Below are 19,163 nucleotides of genomic sequence, written 5' to 3'. Positions count from 1 at the left end.
GAAATATACACACAAGTTGATTTCCACAGACATCTTTCTCACTGGGACCAAATTTGACACCCATGTTTAGTGTTTCACTCTGTATATGATCTAGGCATCCAGCAGTTTCGTCAACTCTTTCTGAAGAAGAGGCTCAAGCATTGCATGTACTTTTCTCAACTTTTGTTGGAATGGCTTGGCCCCTTCCTTTATCGCTATCACATGTTGAATGATTCACATGTCATATGTTTTAAGCTCATCCCTACATCCACGTGAACACATCCCGGTACTATTTGAATAAGTGGATTAAGGCTTTCCTCTCTATGGTGTACAACTAGCACTAAGATTGACATAGTTCAGATATTTTTGTGTTCAAAACTTAATATGTTCTTGCAACAATGTGGAACTATGTGTCTTAGCATTAAGAGGTCATTGAAAGTGATTTTGAAGGTCATACAATTGCTCCAATGATACCACACCCATGGGGATGAGATTTCGTTTACTTGCATTGGTTTCATCCTGCAATTCCTTTTCATGCTCGTCCTCATCGATCGTTGCATCTTTGAACACATCAGTGTTCATCATGAAGTACGGTATCTATTGGTCATCATAAAAAACATGTAAATTAGTGATATTGTGAGGGAAAAAAGGCTTATAAATAATTTCAACAGAAAAACCATCCCTCAATGGTGACAAACTAGCAACAACATTTGTCAAGGCATTTGCAGTTGCGCTATGCATTCTTGGAACAAAAATGATATTGAAAGCCTATAAATGTGAAATAAGACGCCATACCTCTTGTTGATAGCTTCTAAGATGAGGTGACACACAATGTATGGTATTACGTATCTGTCACACCACAATTTTTGAGTCACCTACTACTTTCAAGATGGCCACATTGAGGTCTATGGCTCTTTGCAAGCCTAATATGAGTGCTTCATACTCTATAGTCTTGTTCATGTACTCAAATTCCAATCGGCTACAGATCAAATGCTTTCTTTGTAGTGGGTCTATTAAAATGCAACCAGCTCCATAGCCCTCTTGCATTTTGGAACCATCGAAGTACAAAGTCCACATATCATATGTACATGGACTGGGAACTACACTAGTACTGCTACTACTACTACTAACTGTACAAAGGTCATTTTCACTAGTTAGACTAGGAAGGAGCTCCAACTGTGTTTGTGGTGGGATTGGGGATGGTTTCACAAGATAGCACCCCAGTTGGGTTTCGAGGAAGCAATTGCCGGGAATTGGTTCTGCCAAAGCCATTTTTTCATTGTGTCTGTTCAAGGGAGTGATAATGTTTTTCATATATCTTTCAGAATCCACCTGGATCTGATTATTTATGCCCTTATACGGAAGCCATATATGTGACTAGTTTCTGGAAAAGTATCCTTGTAGCTTGTTGGACCAGACTCTACTCAATAATATGTTGTATGCTTCGGGAATGTCCTTGTTGATACATTAGTGGACTCCTCCGTGAGATGATAAGGAGGTGATGACATCATTGAGTTAAAAAATTGCATGGACATGAGTTCTTTCGAGATGAATAATCTATGCATTTTTTTTGTCGCACTTTTCATTGATTTTCGTGGCAACAGATAGTGGCATTAAGCTCACTGATGCACCAAAATCAACCAAGCAAATGTGTACATTGAAATTAAAGATTTCAAAAGTTAACAAGAAATGTGGGCAAAGATTGTTTGCATCCATTTTTAATGCATTAAGGACAGATTCGAGGGAACCAAAAGACTTACTAGATCCCTTATCTAAAGATGTGACATTACCTGTGGTGGTATGCCCAAGTGTTCCTAAGAGGTTGTTCATCTGGCTCGTGATATTTGTTAACTCAAACATTGAAGTTTTCGCATGAACCTTCTTCATGTCATCAACTATGTTTTAGTCCATAGCAGGAAGAATGGTCGAAGTGTCTGGGGATGTAACTTATTCTACAACTTCCAGAGTGATAGTTTTTTCCTTACTTCTCGCGGAACCACTTTTCGTTGAGATTGATTTCCCAGGCTTGCTCTGAGTGTTATGCACTGAGTTGACTGGTGGACTAATTTTCCTCAACATATTTTATTTAAATTTCTGCTTGGGCAACTCGATTATAGTGGTCGACCCTTGGCTTCTCAGGTTGTACCGGATGGTCTTCTTCTAGGTCAGACCATCACTCGAACACTACTTATCGGGAATACTCTTTTGGGATGTGAGTATACAGTTGAACATTTTAGTGCATGCTCGACAATTAGAGTGTCCTCGGCTACAACGAATTCTTCCTATTCTTCTGTACGCTCAGTCTACTTCTTGGTCATTACCACATCGACAAGATATGTAGAAAGCATGCTCATGGCTTGATTCCACTATGCGAACATTTTCTCAGAATGATGTTCTTGATTATACAAACAATATTGATATGTGCCCAAGTGTTCAATATTGAATACAACATTGGAGCTCTGTCCAGAATTTTTCAGTTGGTTACTACTACTGCTAGAGGTTACAATCCATATGAATAGGTTGAATCTAGGAATCTTGTTGCTTATGGTCATCTCACTTGACCTCTGTTTTAGCTCTGCCATCTCGTTTGGAAAATTCTTGACAAGATGGTTAAAGCTTTCAAGATCAAATGGTTCTTTCTATTTGGCCTTTCTAATGGAGGTTTGAGACCCTTTACCCGTATCTTTGGAGTCTTTTGTTGGTTCATCATCTGAGATGACTCCAATTGTGCACAATTCCTTCTCAACAACGATAATGTATTCATAATTTTCCATTAGTGCTTGTTTCACATTTCACTTCACAAACTGTGCAATGCTTGATGGCAAGGCAGAAGTGTAGTAATATATTGTGATGGATTCATGAGGTTTCATGTTTTCTAAAAATTTATTCAAGATGTATTTGAACCTCTCATTTAATTATTTCACCTTCTCCTTTTTATCCATCTTAAGAATACCCAACTCTTTCAACAACATGGCAGGGGTCTTATCATTAGTAAAATTTTCATGGAAGATTTTCTTAAACCCTCTCCAATTTTGGATGGAGTTTGGGGGAAGGATTTGATACCATATATATGCTCTACCATCCAAGGTACATGGAAAAATTCTACATGTAACATCATCATGATGTACCTAAAGTGTTTGTAGATGTAGATAAAACCTGTCAAGATCGTATTCGACCTTCACTAGTTTATTAGGGTCATACTTAGTTAGGATCTTCTTGGCATGATTTGGCATATTTTGTAAAACACTTGGAAGTGCCAGTGGGCCCTCAATCATCAAATCTAGGTCTAGGTCTGCCATGTCTTCTTCCTCGCTTTCCTCCTCTTCTTTGTTAGAATCTGATGGCTCTTCCTCCTTTTCCTCTTCTCCACCTGACCCACAGAAGATTGTGTTCGAGAGTACAATTTTATCTCTATCACCACTATGAAAGAGTGGACGCTCTTCTTCCCTTTCCACAATGTTTGCTAATTCTTCAAGACTAGCAAGGACCACATCTTCAAGAGTAGAAACTACTACCCCTCTGGGAGTGGTCTTTCTCTTCTTCGGAGAATATGGAAGACTAATTACTATATAGATAAATCCAACAACTTTTGCAAATTGAAGGTTTATAGGACGGATGGCCTAAATCTAATCATATGGTATTTTGTAAGTCCATTCAGGCTTGGGCCGAGTAGAGCCACATACTTTAGAAACACATGTAGGGGAGGTGTAACGAATGTTTTTTCCTTGACCTGATGATGATATGTTGGGGTTGGTGGAATTATCATCTATAAAACACTAGTTTCCCTCCTTCTAGCACCAAAAATGTTGACGATGTTGGACCCGCCAACATTAAGGGGATCTCCCCGATGTGAAGCCTCAATTAGAGCTCACACCATTTGGTGTAGGAGTACCATCTAGTAAAAATGCCCGATTGTTGAATTCTTAAAGATTTGCCTCGGCTCTAACTGTCAACAAGAGATATGGATGAAATGGTGTGTTCAAAAAGCAAGAAGGTGTGCCTGGTGTGCGTTCAGTGCAACTATGTCAAGGTTCTTCTACTGTGGAGAGGGGAGAAAAGTGAGCCTCTAAGTGAGAGGTAATAGTACCACCCAAGAAGAGACACACATGAACCAGAAGGGTCTGTCTAATATCTAGTGGAATAGTCCACAATGGATGCGTGGTCGTTACAACCAATAAATGAAGAAAGATTTGTTTAATATCCCACAGAGTATTGCACAAGGATGGAACGGAAATAAAAACCATTACAACACATTATCAATAACATAATCACTAAATTTACCAAAACATTTCAACTATCTTAGCACATGTGAGAGAAAAAATCAAATACAAACATCCGCAAAATAGTTTTACAAACATTCATAGTCCATACATGAACAACATATTGGCCTTAAAGGCTTTTGTTATTAAGTAGAAGTTTCAAGACACATGCTTACAATGTACATCACTAGCTCTAATATCGGAGCATTAGATCCACACCTTGCTCCTAAAAGACCTAGCTTATCTTTCTAATTCCTTGTGGGAGGAGCCAAGGTGAAAATTCCTTTGCTCATACAGTGAGGGAGTATATATAACTAAGGGTGAGTCTTTGACAACCATCATGACTGTTTGGCTTCCTATGACTTTTCAACTTAAATGACTCTTTACATTCCATGTGTGTCCTTTCAAGTTCCACTTTACAATACATTTTGAATACCATATACATGATCCACAATAATGATGTCGCATATGACCACTCATAACATGACATGAAATGACATTGTTGAGATGGACTGCTTAATTATGTGGCAATGTCAAGGCACTGTTACTGCTAAGTTGTGGGTGTATTATTGAATGTGCTTTATCTTCACCTCCGCATGGCTTGGTGATGTAGAATGTTCAATGATCTCCATTCTTTGGATAGTGGTCACAAAATAGTATCCCATTTGTTTATCTTGATTGATCAACTTGTAATTTCAGCTAAAAGAGAGTCTTTAGGCATTCTTCCCTCTCTCTTCTCCTCAAAAATATTTCCATGACATGAAAGGGTACTTATTCCTGTAATTCATTCATGACGAGACGACATCAATCTAAAACCCCCTAGTCAAAGATGTTGCATTCTGATCCACCAACTAAGCACGAAATAAGTGACAGGATGGTAAGAGGGACTCAGTGACTGCACAGTGCATAATTCCAATAGCCACGAGGAAGAGCTTGACCATTGAGACTACATTGTGCACAGCTCAGGGAGGCCTAAAGGACAAGACTGCACAGTTTCCAGAGCCAGTGGGGTTAAGCTCAGGGAATGGACACTGGGAGACCCAAATGCATAATTTTCTAAGTCAAGGGAAGTTGGGCTTCTCCGAAGCTATGTAGTTCAAGTACTCAAGGGATGAGCTTTAGGCTTTAAGATGAAAAGTGTGTAGTTCAAGTCAGGTTGGAGGACATAATTGCATAATTTTGGAGATCAAGGCATGATCTTGGGCACAGGAACTGCATAGTGCAACAGTTCTAGGAGACAAGAGCTATGCAGTGCGTAGTGCCAAGAAACAAGGTCACATGTTAGAGGGCTGAGACTGTGGAGTGTGCAGTTGAAATGGGGACTGGTGAAGCTAAGTTGCTCGTTTGGGATGTTTCCTGAAAATGGTTGTGGATAGGTAATGAATTTTGATGAGACTTGATAGTGATCACACACTTAGCATAATTTGACAACACAACAACATAGATCATCCAAACAAATGAGCAAATAATTTCCCTTCATGTGATTTCTACAAGATACGACAAGTGCGACACATAAGATAAACTTTTGGATGACCGTGATGACACTTGTGTGACATTGCTCACGACCTTGTGTATAGGTGTGACATTTGTTTACATAGTTAGAACAACTCATATACACAAATACATACCTTTGAAACCATCATAATAGTCTTGCAAAAATTGAGCGACAACCAAACATGTCGAAAGACGCCAAGTAACCCAACATGCAAAAGGGAACAAAAAAGTGCAGGAAAATTCATGAAATAAGCTCTAATGTTTGTGACAACAATGTATAAGACCAAGGAAGGCTTCGAAATTAAGTGCAAGCCAAAGTTTTGGAGGGTGTTGCGGCAACTACAATAGAAAGGAACCTCCTTATTGAGGGTTTTTTAGCACCGTAGCTCAAAGAATTCTCTTGAATTGTTTAGTATTCTACTATTTATATTCATCTTCTACCACCAGGAGTCAATAAAGGTAGTCATTTTCCATAATCATGTTCACTTGTTTTCTTTGTTAAGCATTATTTATGTGTTTATTTCTTTGTTTTAATTTGTGTATGTATATGTATTGTTTTCACCATTTACCATACTTTGTTTCTCCATGCTTGTCCTCTTATAACAACCAAACTACTTATTTTTCTTTGCAGGTAACAATCAACTGCTAAGAAGGTGTCTTTTGGTACCCCATTTCTATAAAAACACTACAACAGTGGACATTATGTAATATCCCCAAACATAATTTTTACATGGCATATTTAATTTTACTAACATAAAGTATATTAGTAACGTGATCTGAATTGGTTGAAGTGAAGAACCTGTTAGAGTTTTGAAAACAGTTTGAAACTTAAGTTATGATCCATTCCAAGCTAAAATATTCAAGGGTTTTAGAGGTGGTTAATTATCATAGTTTATTTGGGGAGGAGAGTTAAATTAACAAATGAAAGGAAATAAATAAAGGGATAACAAGAAATGGTTACAAAACAATTTGTAATCAGTTTGTAACAAATTCCCAATATCTTTATGAACTTTGTGTTAAAATTCTTGGTGATACCAGGCCTATTAGGTCTATGGAATGTTTGAATTGAAGAGTGAAGTTTGTATTCTAGTTTGTGTGGAGAATGGCTTGTTTATGGTTATTATTCATTGTTTCATTGGTGGTTGTAGTAATTTTCCCTAAGAAGTTTGGTGCAATTTATTCTATCACTACAGGCATTTCCATGCGGTTACTTTTGCCTCTTGCATTCCAAAAGTCCACTAGTATCAAGCCAAATAACAATCCAGTCTTCTCGAATAGGGATTTTTGTTTAGGGTGTTGTTCTTGTTTTGTTGGGTATTTTTCTTAGCATCAATTTTGTTCTTCCTACCACGTTTGAATCTCCAGATGCATTGGTGTAGCAACGTTGCTCCAATTTCCCACCCCCTATGTTTGAAGCCACATTCCCATGACTAAGAATTGTAACCACTCTTATAATACTATGTATAGTTATAGTGGATTCTCTAGAGAGTAATCACGCTCACTGTCAGGGATCCCACACCATATAGGAGTTATCACTGGAATTATTCAACGCTTCACTAAATAAAACTGCATGCCCAAAGCTTTCATGGGCGCTTTCATCACTCCAACCACTAGAATTCTTGCATTCACAGTTGAGGTAATCTCTTTGGATGTTTTCATTGCATTAACTACTTACAGCGATAGTAAATTGTTGTGTTGAAGGCCGCACGAAAACAATAAGGTGTTTTTTAGCAGCGTCAGCATATTCCATTTATCAAATGGAGAAGACAAGTTGTCTGCCTATGAATTCTTGAAAAGATTGGATTGCTAGATTAATTGTGTTAATTTCATAGTTTATGTGCATAAAAGGTTAAGTTAACCTTGTTATTTTATTAAAAAGATCTTCCTAGTTTATATGCATAAAAAATGAGTTAAATATGATATTTTCTTGAAAGGAATGCATGAGAACCTTGAACATGAAAAGATAGATAAACCATATTATGTTCTTGAAAAATATTGTATGAGAACCATGTGCATTAAAAGTTTAGCCATGTTTTCCTTGAAAAGAATATGTGCATATACGCACATATATAGCAGTTATTTTGTGAAGTTATTGGAAAAGAATATGTGTTGAGGTGTACAAAACAATAGATATCATGTTAGTTTTTCTTGAAAGAATATTTGTTTATATACATAAAAACATTAGCTATTGTGTTAGCATTCTAGAAAAAAAACGAATGTTTATATGAACAAAAGTAATGCCTATTGTGTTAGATTTCTTGAGAAATAATATGTGTTCACATGTAGAAGAATAATAACCATAGTGGTTAACTTTCTTTGGAAAAGAATATGTGTTTACATGCATCAAGATATTAATCATTAAGACAATTCTTTGGAAACAGAATATGAATTTATATGCAAAAAGATCATTGCTAATTTTCTAGATTCCTTTAAAAGATGAGTAGTTGGCATGGTTGTTCTTTCGAAAAGGAATGTGCCTTGTGTGAAGGAAATAATAGTTAATGTGGTGCTTACCTTTGAAGCGATCACAAGGCTTCGTTGGGGGAGAAATACCATACCGAGTGGGTTCGTATTGGGGGATATATATTTAGGAAAAAATGACATAATATATTAGGGTATATATATTCATGAAAAAATGACATAATATTGGCAGGTATATTGGTAAATGATTTTTATATTGGCAGGTATAAAACTAGAGCTCAAAGTGAAAAATAAAATACAAATGGGTATGAAAATTTTTAATGAAAGAATGGAGACCTACAATAGATAGTGAAAGTCGAGGTTTTTTAAATTGGGAAGGTGTATTGGGTTCGCATTGGTAGGGGTTTAAATAATGTGACTTTTAGAGGTATTTTCCAATATGTAGTCAAATTAAGGGTATTGTTTAGTATGCCACAAATGCATGTGATATGTCAAAGGTTCATTTAGTGAAGCCCCTGTGGAAAATATTTCCCTCTTCTTGTGTCAACAAATGGTGATAACCGTCGAGATTCTTTTAAATACTAGCGTGTTCTTGTGGGTAGAAATAGAATGTAACTATTTCCCTTTCTCATGATATAAGTGAAGTAGGGATAAGTGAGCATGCCTTGGTAATCTTTATGTATTCCAACTTATGCATGTGAGTTATGCATGGGCAAACATGTGTCATAGCCATAGACGTGTAAGCATAAATAGGCATGTTTTGGTAGTTATATGTTTTTAATTAATACATGTTAGCAATTGTAGGAAAGGATTGTGACTTATGTGAAGGATCAATTACATTTAACATTATGGAAGGCAATGAACTAATGGTCTACACAGATTCAGGCATGTCAATTACAGGATAATCTACTACAGGGAAGAACCAGGCCACAAAGTCACAGTGTTCGAGAAATTGTCGGGTAAATGATATCATGATTAATGTAATAGATTCTAGCTAGTTATGTTGAATTTAAGATGATATTTCCTTCTAAGATACTCCCTTATAACCATTGACTGTGGGGTGAACACCCAATGAAAGATTTTATAAAATAAATGTTTTATGTTTTTTCCCTTTTGGATTTTCTAGTTATATCAATGTATGTGTATGCGTTTTCCTACTGTGACATTCTAATGATGTTGCTTCATTGCATGAAATTGACACATACATCATCAAATATGTGGTTAACTAGCCTAATTAAATAAAAAATGATAATGATATAAAGTTACAACATGGAGCATTATGTTATTATTCCATTTCTAAAATTTTTCCATCTAATAACAACAATTTTATCTAATAATCACTTAAAAAATATAAAATAAATAATTCAAAATATTACAAGTTAATAAATTTGGTAAAAAAAAATTAGTTCTATATATTTTACATAAAATTTACTATAAAATATTACAATATTTTTACATATTTTAAAATTCTCATCTTATTATTAAGCCACATCAACATTTTGAATAAAAAGTCATAATGAAATCACATACTTAAAATTAATAAAAACATAAATAAAGCAAAATTCAAAAGATGTTTTGAAATGATAAAGTATTTCAAAAAGTGCACATCTTTCAAAATGAAGTAATACTAAGAACATAAAGATCATTCAAAATTTTAACCAACGCATGCAGAGCTAACGTAGTGAAGATGAATAGTATGACATTAACCCCCTCCCCCCAAAATCAGTTACAAATTCCACAAAATCAAGTTACTTATTATCCTGAGCGAATGTGTATAAGCTCAACAAATTCACTAATGTTCAAAACATGTAGCTTTGAATTTTGAGAGTTTAAATTTAATGATATATAACATATGGTCCACTTAACTTTGAGTAAAACAGATTTCGTTAATAATCCTGATTCAAAATTTTATTATTAAAATTTACTAGCCATATCGTTTATAATTTTGTTTTAATTAAACGGAAAAAAAAATTAAAACATTTTCGAAGTGTTTTTTAACTTTAAGTAGAAAGATCTCCACTACACTCACTTGTCTTGTAAAACTAATAAATTAATTAATTAATTTTTTATATAAAATAAATTATGAAACGGTAAATATTTGTTTTATTTCTGGGTACCCAGAGGGATGAAGGTGTAAATTTCATTTTGATTGTAAAATAAAAATAAAAATAAAATAAAATGTATTTTAAGAAATTTGATTTTTTTTTTTTTAATGTTTATTATATTTGATTCTTCAATGCGTCGACAAACGTACTATCATGTGATTTACGCCGAAATACTTTTTCTCATAAATATTATTTGTATTTATAACATTTTATATATAAAAATATTCCTATTTTTAATTTTATTAAAACAATCGAATAATTGTTATTTTTCTTTCACATGTTTAGAGAGAAAAATGTATTATAAATGTTATTTCTTTATATAATTATTAATTAAATTTAAACATGAAGTTTAAAATATAGAGTTTGTCACCTTTGCCATACTAAGAGGGTTGAAGATGCAAAACATTTTCTCTTGGATTGTCCAACACTTACATCCATTCTCATTTTCAAAATCTTTGCCACCTACCAACATTCAACAAAACATGGTCCACATTTTAAATATTAATAAACAAATTTTCTTATAAAAATAAATAAATAAATATAAATTAGTATAATACCCCTTATCATAGTCAAGCTAGCTGTTATCCGGTCAAATCTAGCTGTTGTCTTTTTAGCCATTACCTTATCGAGATATTTGAGTCATTGGATATTTTTCCCTATCTATTTAATGTGCAAGCGAGATCTAGTCATTCAACTTTCGTGACGATGAACCACACTGGTTGGTTCTAAACACGTTGACAAAAGTTTTTCTATGTGATTTTCATCGAAGAATCTTCAAAAATTTGATATGGATCACAGAAGTCTCAATTCAATAAAAAAATGGTGATCTAGAAACACATCTCTCCTTTGTTTCAATCATAGAAATAAAATATTAAAGAATATCAATTAATCTCTTACTTTTTTAAGGTCCAATAGACCAAAGTGATCTTAGTGGATGTTAATTATCATCATCAATTTTACATATGTTTCACATTGTGATATATAAAAATATTCTTATTTCAAATTATACTTTTTTTTTTTTTTTTGTAATCTGAGGTAGAATTCTATTACTGTAATAAAACTATGTACATATACGGGTTGCCACCCGCCCAACAGGGAAACCGGGTGGCCTTCGAAAGTATATAACCGCCATCCAAAAGAAGTATATGTTCAGTTTATCAAACCATACTAAAAACGCCTCTATTCTACCAAAAAACATACTATTTAGAGCTGGGAACATAACCATACTGTTCAGCACTGTAAACAAAAACATCTAATATCTCAAAATGGCAAAAATTGCATGTAAAAACCTCTTGTCCACAGCTGCATTGTCTACTGCTTCAGGGTATCACTCTTGGCCTCAGTTTCTGTCTTAACCGCTATTGCACTTTCTTTGAGCAACTGAATCAGCTGGTCCATCTTCCTATCCTGCATGAGAAGAGTCATTTGTATATTCTTCAGTTCTCTTTTAAGGGTAGGCACGCCTTGAGCTAACTCCACCATTTCAACAGCTACTTGTTCCAGGGCCTTTGCAAGTAAACGTTTCATACCCCAATATACATGCAATGACTGCTTATAAAGGGACATCCTCCCTCTAGTATGTCCCGGGTCAGGGAGAAAAGTCTCCCAGTCTGCCATCTCAGGGTCAGATTGATCCTGCATTACCTCTTCCTCTAACTGATCTATAATCCTCCGAATTTTAAAATTGGTTTCATTGGTGTAGGTCGCCTCCCCCTCCCGTAATTTCGTCTGCATATCCTTTTTGCCCCTCGGTCGACCTCGAACCCCACTGCCTGAGCCGTCCTCATAAGCTCGGTTCCCTCCACACCCTGCAAACTTCCCTCTACCCCGCACTCTTCCGCGCCCTCGTCGCCCGCGACCTCTACCGCGCCATCCATCGTCATCCTCTTCAGCATCCTCCGAGTCAACCTCCGTATCGTCCCTGGTGCCCACTGGAGCCGAATGCCTCATCCACTTTCCAACCTTTCCTCCCGAGGTCGGCCGCTGTTGATCCTCTGCCAAAAACTCACGAATATCCACTTCAGGCTCTTCCGAATCTTCTGGTATGTCCAGGTAAATGGGAGGCAAAGATTCATCAGCCACCTGCTTCCCTTTCTCTTCCATAGTTACTCCCTGACTACGTGTTCTCCGACCTTCACTTCGGGCTGGATTAACTGCCATAACGTTACGCAACAATTTCGTAATCCTTTGCGACCAATCCACCCGACTCTGCTCCAACAATAGCACCAGACCCCCTTCCCTCTCTCGTCTTGTATACAGGGTGGAATTGAACCTTACTCCCGATCAGCTAGACACAGGTATGAGAGCTACCGTTCTGCATCTACCGTCATGCATACTCAGAACTCGTCCATGCAGCATTATAACCCCGCGCGACCACCTTCCCACTTTAGTGTTAGTTATCTTCCAAACCTGCTCATTATTACACGTTTCAGGTCTTGGATCTTGATGTGATACGATCCCTATCCTCCTGACGCCACCGCTCTCCCACCTCAGTACCTGCCCTGCCTTCGTCCTTGGGATGAGCATGTCTTCGCATGCCTGCAGATACTCATTCCGCCATATTGAAATTTTAACCCCTCTTTTCTTCAGACCTCCAATGTCATCATAAATGCGCCTGTCGTTTCCTTTCAAAATCATTATAGGGATGTAGTTAAACAGTCCTATCAAACCCACTCGCCTCATGATTATCTTGCCGTAAGATGGTTGCCAGCTCTGCCCACCGTGGCTCCTCTTGTAATACAACCCAACTGCCATCCAACACCCTATTCGATCCCCCACACGCCCAATTGGCTAAGTAATCGGCCGCCCTATTGCCTCGTCGCAAAACATGATTGATTGTAATATAGTCGATCAGCCTCATCAGACCTTGGATATCCTGTATAATTGCAGCCATCCTCCAGCTCTTTGCAACGTGGTCCCAGGTTTTTCCCCCCTATAATTTCCGTAACATTTCTATCACAAGTAGGGAGTCACCCTCTATATCAAGGTTCCGATATCCATTCCGCGCGGCAATGCGAATACCATGATAAATTCCCCAAAGCTCTGCCTCATTATTTGACATGTCACCTCCCCATTCAGCATATGCCCATCGTGAGATGCCCCTGCTATCACGGAAAATACCACCCCACCCGGCTTCCCCAGGATTGCCCTTTGATGCGCCATCAAAGGACAATTTAATTCGGTTGTCTCCTGGGAACCGAAAATGATTTGGGCTCTGCATACGATACTGACTACGTCTATCAGTGTTAGGATATAACATTGTAAAATCTATGTTCAATTGGGTTATTATGCGTTGCTCGTCCAAATTTAATTTCCAATCCTCCTCACGCCACGTTTCAGACAAGACCGTCTCTTTAATCGAACGGCAGACCTCATCCCATATTCTTGCTACATGGCTACTCCGATCTTTAAAAATACGGCGGTTACGTTCCTTCCACACCTCCCAAATTACGAAACCAAGCGCCAAACTCCAAATCCTCCTAACCAGTTTGCTTTGAAAATTTCATTTTCCCCATTGTAAAATGGTATTCTTTAGACTATCAGGATCCCGATTCAACTGCCCAAAGAGAACTCGAAGTTCGTCCCACAAACTCTGAGTATACACACACCTATTCAGCAAGTGTTCCTGGGTCTCGAAATCGTTATTACATAAATAACACCGAGATGGACCAATTATTCCTCGTTTCTGCATATGATCCACGTCAAGATCCGTCCTCTACACACTAACCATGCGAAAATTGTTACTTTTGGCCACCATTTACCTTCCCAAATCTTTTTCCAAGCCACTGGTTCCGCCTCTCGATCCTCCTTCGTGAACCAATAATAGGCTTCTTTAACTGTGAACATACCTTGCGTGGCCTTACCCCATCTTAGGATATCATTACCTGGCCGTATCTTAATTTTCCTCGAGTCTAATTCTCTGATAAACAGTAGTTGAGTCTCGGGACTGATTCTCTCATCCCATTCAGTCGGTCGTTTCCATATCCTCCACACTTCATTCAAATCAGCCGGTCTCCAGTAATCCTTAACATATTCCATTCCTTCCTGTTGCGCGCCTGCTTGAATGTCTTGTAGAGTTGGTTTGCTCTCCAGCTTCTCACGTTGTTGCCACCCATCCGTCCAAAAACTTGCAAGGTTACCTTCACAGATTTCCCAAAACGCAAAGTCCCGGACCAAATCTTTGTTGCTTCTTGCTAGCTCCCAAATTTGGGATCCTCTTGGAGTTTCTACTACCCGGAGGCATCCTTCCAGTGAGCCTGGCATATTGTATTTTTGATTCCAGATGCGTTTCCATATATCCACACCCCCCTGCACCCATCTCCACCATAACTTCGCTCCTAAAACCTTATTCACTATCTCCAGATCTCTAATACCAAGGCCTCCTTCCTCCTTCCTCCTCATTACATGCTGCCATGAAACTAAGGTCCATTTTCTTTGCTGTGTATGACGCCCCCAAAGAAATTTACCCAAGATTGCTCTTAATTTACAAAAAACTCCCTTAGGTGCATACATAATTGACAATGGGTATATAGGAATGGATAGTAATACTGATTTTAAAAGAACAACCCGACTTGCTAAATTCAGCGTTCTAAACGACCAATTATGTAATCTTTTCTGGATCTTATCAACTAAACTTTGCCAATTTTTGATTCGCTTGGAATTACTATCTAACTGAATACCTAAGTATTTTGTAGGTAATTCTCCCTGTCGAAAACCTAGCACTCGAGTTAAATGGGCCTTAACAGCTTTAGGTGTGTTGAAGATAAAAGTACAAGATTTATCATTGTTAACCGCCATACCTGAAGCATTCATAAAAACTTCTAAGATATGTTTGAATCCCCTTACCTCTCTTAGCGACGCTTCACCAAACAACATCAAGTCATCAACAAACTGTTGATGTGTTATGATTAGATTCGCCCCCCATAATCTAATGCCTTTGATTCTTCGGTCCCTGACCTCCTGCTTAATTTTCCTGCTTAATCCTTCCGTTGCTAATATGAACAGGAATGGCGAGAGTGGATCCCCCTGCCTGATACCCCTGGTGGCATTAAACGTATCAGTAGGTATCCCATTAAGAAATATTGAAAAGTTCGAAGTGGAGACCAGACTACTTATCCATGCGATCCATCTGCTGTCAAACCCAAAAGCTTGAAGAACCGCTCTTAGATAATCCCAATTCAAACGATCATATGCCTTAGATAAATCAAGCTTCATAAGCATCCCTTTTTTCTTGCTCTATTTTAAAGAATGTATGACTTCCTGGGATACCACTATACCATCCAAAATTTGCCTACCTTCCACAAACCCGGTCTGCTCAGGCGCAATCAAATTGGGTAGGAGAGGTTTCAACCGTTTCGCAATCATTGTAGATATAATCTTATATATTACATTGCAGAGGGCTATGGGTCTGAAACCCTGTGGTTCTTCAGATGTGTTACTCTTAGGAATCAAAGTGAGAAAGGTTGAGTTAATACCTGGCCAGACCTGCTGTCTGATTCTTGATTCCTCCACTGCTTCCAGGATGTCTTGTCTTATAAAATGTCAGCTCGCCTGGAAGAATTCAATTGTATATCCGTCCGGCCCGGGAGCCTTATTTTTAGCCATGTTCATCACAACCTCCTCTACCTCTTCCATAGTGACTGCCCGCATTAATGCCTTATTCTGGTCTGCTGTAATTAGCCTTGGTATCTCTCTGCAGATATTATTAATGGCCTCCCCTCTATCCCTATGAGTTTCCGTGAGCACCCCCTTAAAATAATCCACTAGAGTCTTTGCAATACCTACCTGCTCTACCTCTCTTTCGCCCTCCGCATTCTTGATAGAAAAAATTCGATTCCTCTATCTATGTTGAATCATAGCTTGATGAAAAAAATTTGTATTCCGTTCGCCTACCCTTAACCACCATACCCTGGATTTTTGTTGCCACAAAATCTCCTCTTGTTTGCGACGTTCCTCCAACTGGCTGATAATCCGCCCTTCCTCCCTACTATTGTCCTCATCTCTGCCTTCCAATATTATTTTCTGCTGGATATCCTCCATTTCTCCTTCCAACCTCTGCTTAGCTTCCAAAATGTGCCCAAATTCTTTCCGATTCCATTCTTTGATTCTCTGTTTCAATTCCTTAAGCTTCAACTGAACAGTATGCATTCTCCCTTTCCCTCTACTAGTACATTGATTCCACTAGGTTTCCATGTTTTGAATGAATTGTGGATCCCTCAGCCAAAAAGATTCAAAGCGAAAAGGTTTTTTCCCTTTGATATGCTTAATATCAACCTCCAACCGAATGGGCCAATGATCTGAACCGATGCTAGGAAGAATTTTAGCTTCAATAAACACATCTCTATTCAAAATTTGCTCGGATAATAAAAATCGATCCAATCGAGAGGCAATCTGGCTCTGTCCTCTTCGGCGATTATTCCAAGTATGTACACCATTGATTGTATGTATATCTACTAATCCTAGATCCCTGATCAAATTATACTTTTCATTAAATATGTTAAATTTCTATATATTTATTAATTATATATTTGCAAAATCATGGTTACTAATATAAATCATTATTATTCCATTTAGAGACATTCTTTAGCTCAGTATGGATGGTATGTTGTTATGTTTTATTCTATCATATTTAACATTTTGAGTAAGTCAAATTACATTAAAACATAAACTTAGAATTAAATTAAATTAAAATAAAATAAATTTTTATGTTCAGATAAAATAGTCAAATTAAAATTGGGATTTTTGTATTATATAAACATATTAACAATAATTTTCATAATCCATGATTTTTCCTTGATATTTTTCTTTACTATAATCTATTTAAAATAAATAAAATTTCCCCTATTAAAATAACCAATCATCAATTTTTCATACACAATTTAGAATTTGAATTTTTTTGGTAAGAACTACATATAAACAGAAAATTCAGGAAGCGACTTTATCCCAGCATCAATTTTCTTTACCATTAGCATGAGCAACTTTTTCCAACCATCATAGAATTTTTTTAGTAGAGTTCATGTAAATCCTATTTTTTGACATGCGTTTTACGTTTATATAAATAAAATTTCTGTATATATTTTTATTTTGTCTGTTTTATGTTTGCAATAGGAAGTGTAGGTTCCTATATGGCTCGTAAATCATTTTCTTTGATCGAGGTATTAACTTACATAGGGCTAAAAATTACAATTTTTTTAAGTGAGATTAAGATTAAAGAAAATTGTAGTGAGATTAAGATTAAAGATATATTAAAATGGAAAGTTTTAATTGGCAAGAATGTTTTAAAGGGGGAGAATTATGGGGTCGAGATGCTCATTCTATAATCCAGTATGAGGATATGTGTAAGTTTGTCTGTCCAACAATCCCTTTTAAAATAAGAATAAAAAATAAAAATTTAGTTTTAAATGTAAAACTGATGTGAGCTATAATAAAAAAACGAATATGATGTAAAGTAATTAGAAGTGAAAAAAATGTGTGAATGAGATGAGTAATTTTTATAGTTTTCAAAAATATTTCAAAAAAAATTAATATAAACTATTTGAAGATCCATGTTAACTAATTTATAAAAAAATTACATATCATGAAAAAAATTTAAGTTGTTGTGGTTAAAACGTTTATTTGGTCTTATATATACTCTATTTAACATTAAATACAATTTAAACAATGAAAAATAACACATTGTAAAAAATAACACATTGTATTTTACACTGTAAAGAAATTTGCACATGAAAAAATTTGATCCCTCTCTACTCATGTTAAATCCATACTTAAAATAAACCTATATTAACTTGTAATCTAAATCTAAAAACCTTCATCATCTCAATTTTTAGTAACACGTATAATGATGCCAATCCATATTTTAATCGAATATCAACTAAACCCTCTAATCCAACCCCACCATCCTTCAGCTGCGTCTGCTCCTCCAATGTGGTGTTAAAGGGACACCATGACCTAATGCTTTTCATTATAATTGCCGAAAACATCTCCATGTGGTGCTAAAGGGACAACATGACCTGATACTTATAATTGCCGAAAACATTAGTATTGTCATTTTGTGTTTGAAGTATTATTAGTACAACCCATGTTGGAAGGAGACATTGTTGTTGTGTTGGATCTAGTATATCAAAAATCACTTATTTTAGAGATATCACGTTTTATTTTTAATGCTAATGCATATCCAATTGTGTAGTTGACAAGGAAATGTGGAACCCCAATACACTTAAATATCTCAATATAAATTAAATTTTTATAAATGAATATAATAATATTTAATTGAGGAAATATTTATGTTTTTGACCATATCTGATTGTAAGTTGAAATTTTGTAACCCAATCAAATGATAATGATTTAATTGAGTGAAATATTTATAATAAAAATATTTAAGTGTATTTAAATTAAAATAATTTTAAGATGGATCATTATTGAGTGATAATGGATGTTATGTGGTTTATTTAAGTTATTTAGGAATTTGATAACAATATAGAGTAGAGTATCAATGTAGATTTCAACTTTGTTAATTGTAGTAAATAATTAACCTAGTGCAATATAAGATTTTATCTCATATGCAATTGATATTATTTATGATTTTTTTTATGAAATTTTAATACACATATGACAATGGATGTGTATGTTAAATTTTATGAGTATGTTGTCCTAAGGTGAATTGAAGGATTGATGGTGGATATAGGTAAAAAAAAGTTATTAGAAGCAAACAGATAGCCGAGTAAGGTAACTAAGGAAATGTGACATATAGTTTGAAGAAGAACTTAATGTTGTGGTAAAAATAATGTTGGTAACCTATTGGGAAAAGCATTACCTTTCTTGTTGACATGGAAAGGGCAACATGTGACTTGCCAATGTTACCCCAGATAAGTACCTTGAACTTCAATATGAATTTTATGGAACCAAA

At 36.1% G+C, this 19,163-nt stretch overlaps 1 long non-coding RNA gene across 2 annotated transcripts in view; it reads left to right on the top strand.

Moving 5' to 3' along the window:
• LOC149166868 (uncharacterized) overlaps positions 1-7,142 on the top strand; it is a 34,558-nt gene extending 27,416 nt beyond the window's left edge. For both annotated transcript variants that reach the window (XR_016260505.1, XR_016260506.1), the window contains exon 5: positions 6,364-7,142. This is a non-coding gene — a long non-coding RNA (uncharacterized LOC149166868). The remainder of the gene's footprint in view (positions 1-6,363) is intronic.
• The last annotated feature ends 12,021 nt before the right edge of the window (positions 7,143-19,163 follow it).

Source organism: Pinus tabuliformis, chromosome 5_1 (assembly GCF_031772625.1).
Source record: "Pinus tabuliformis cultivar Carrire ecotype Pingquan chromosome 5_1, CPIR1, whole genome shotgun sequence".
In the NCBI taxonomy this organism is placed as follows: domain Eukaryota; kingdom Viridiplantae; phylum Streptophyta; class Pinopsida; order Pinales; family Pinaceae; genus Pinus; species Pinus tabuliformis.
This window is presented reverse-complemented; position numbering and strand designations above follow the sequence as displayed.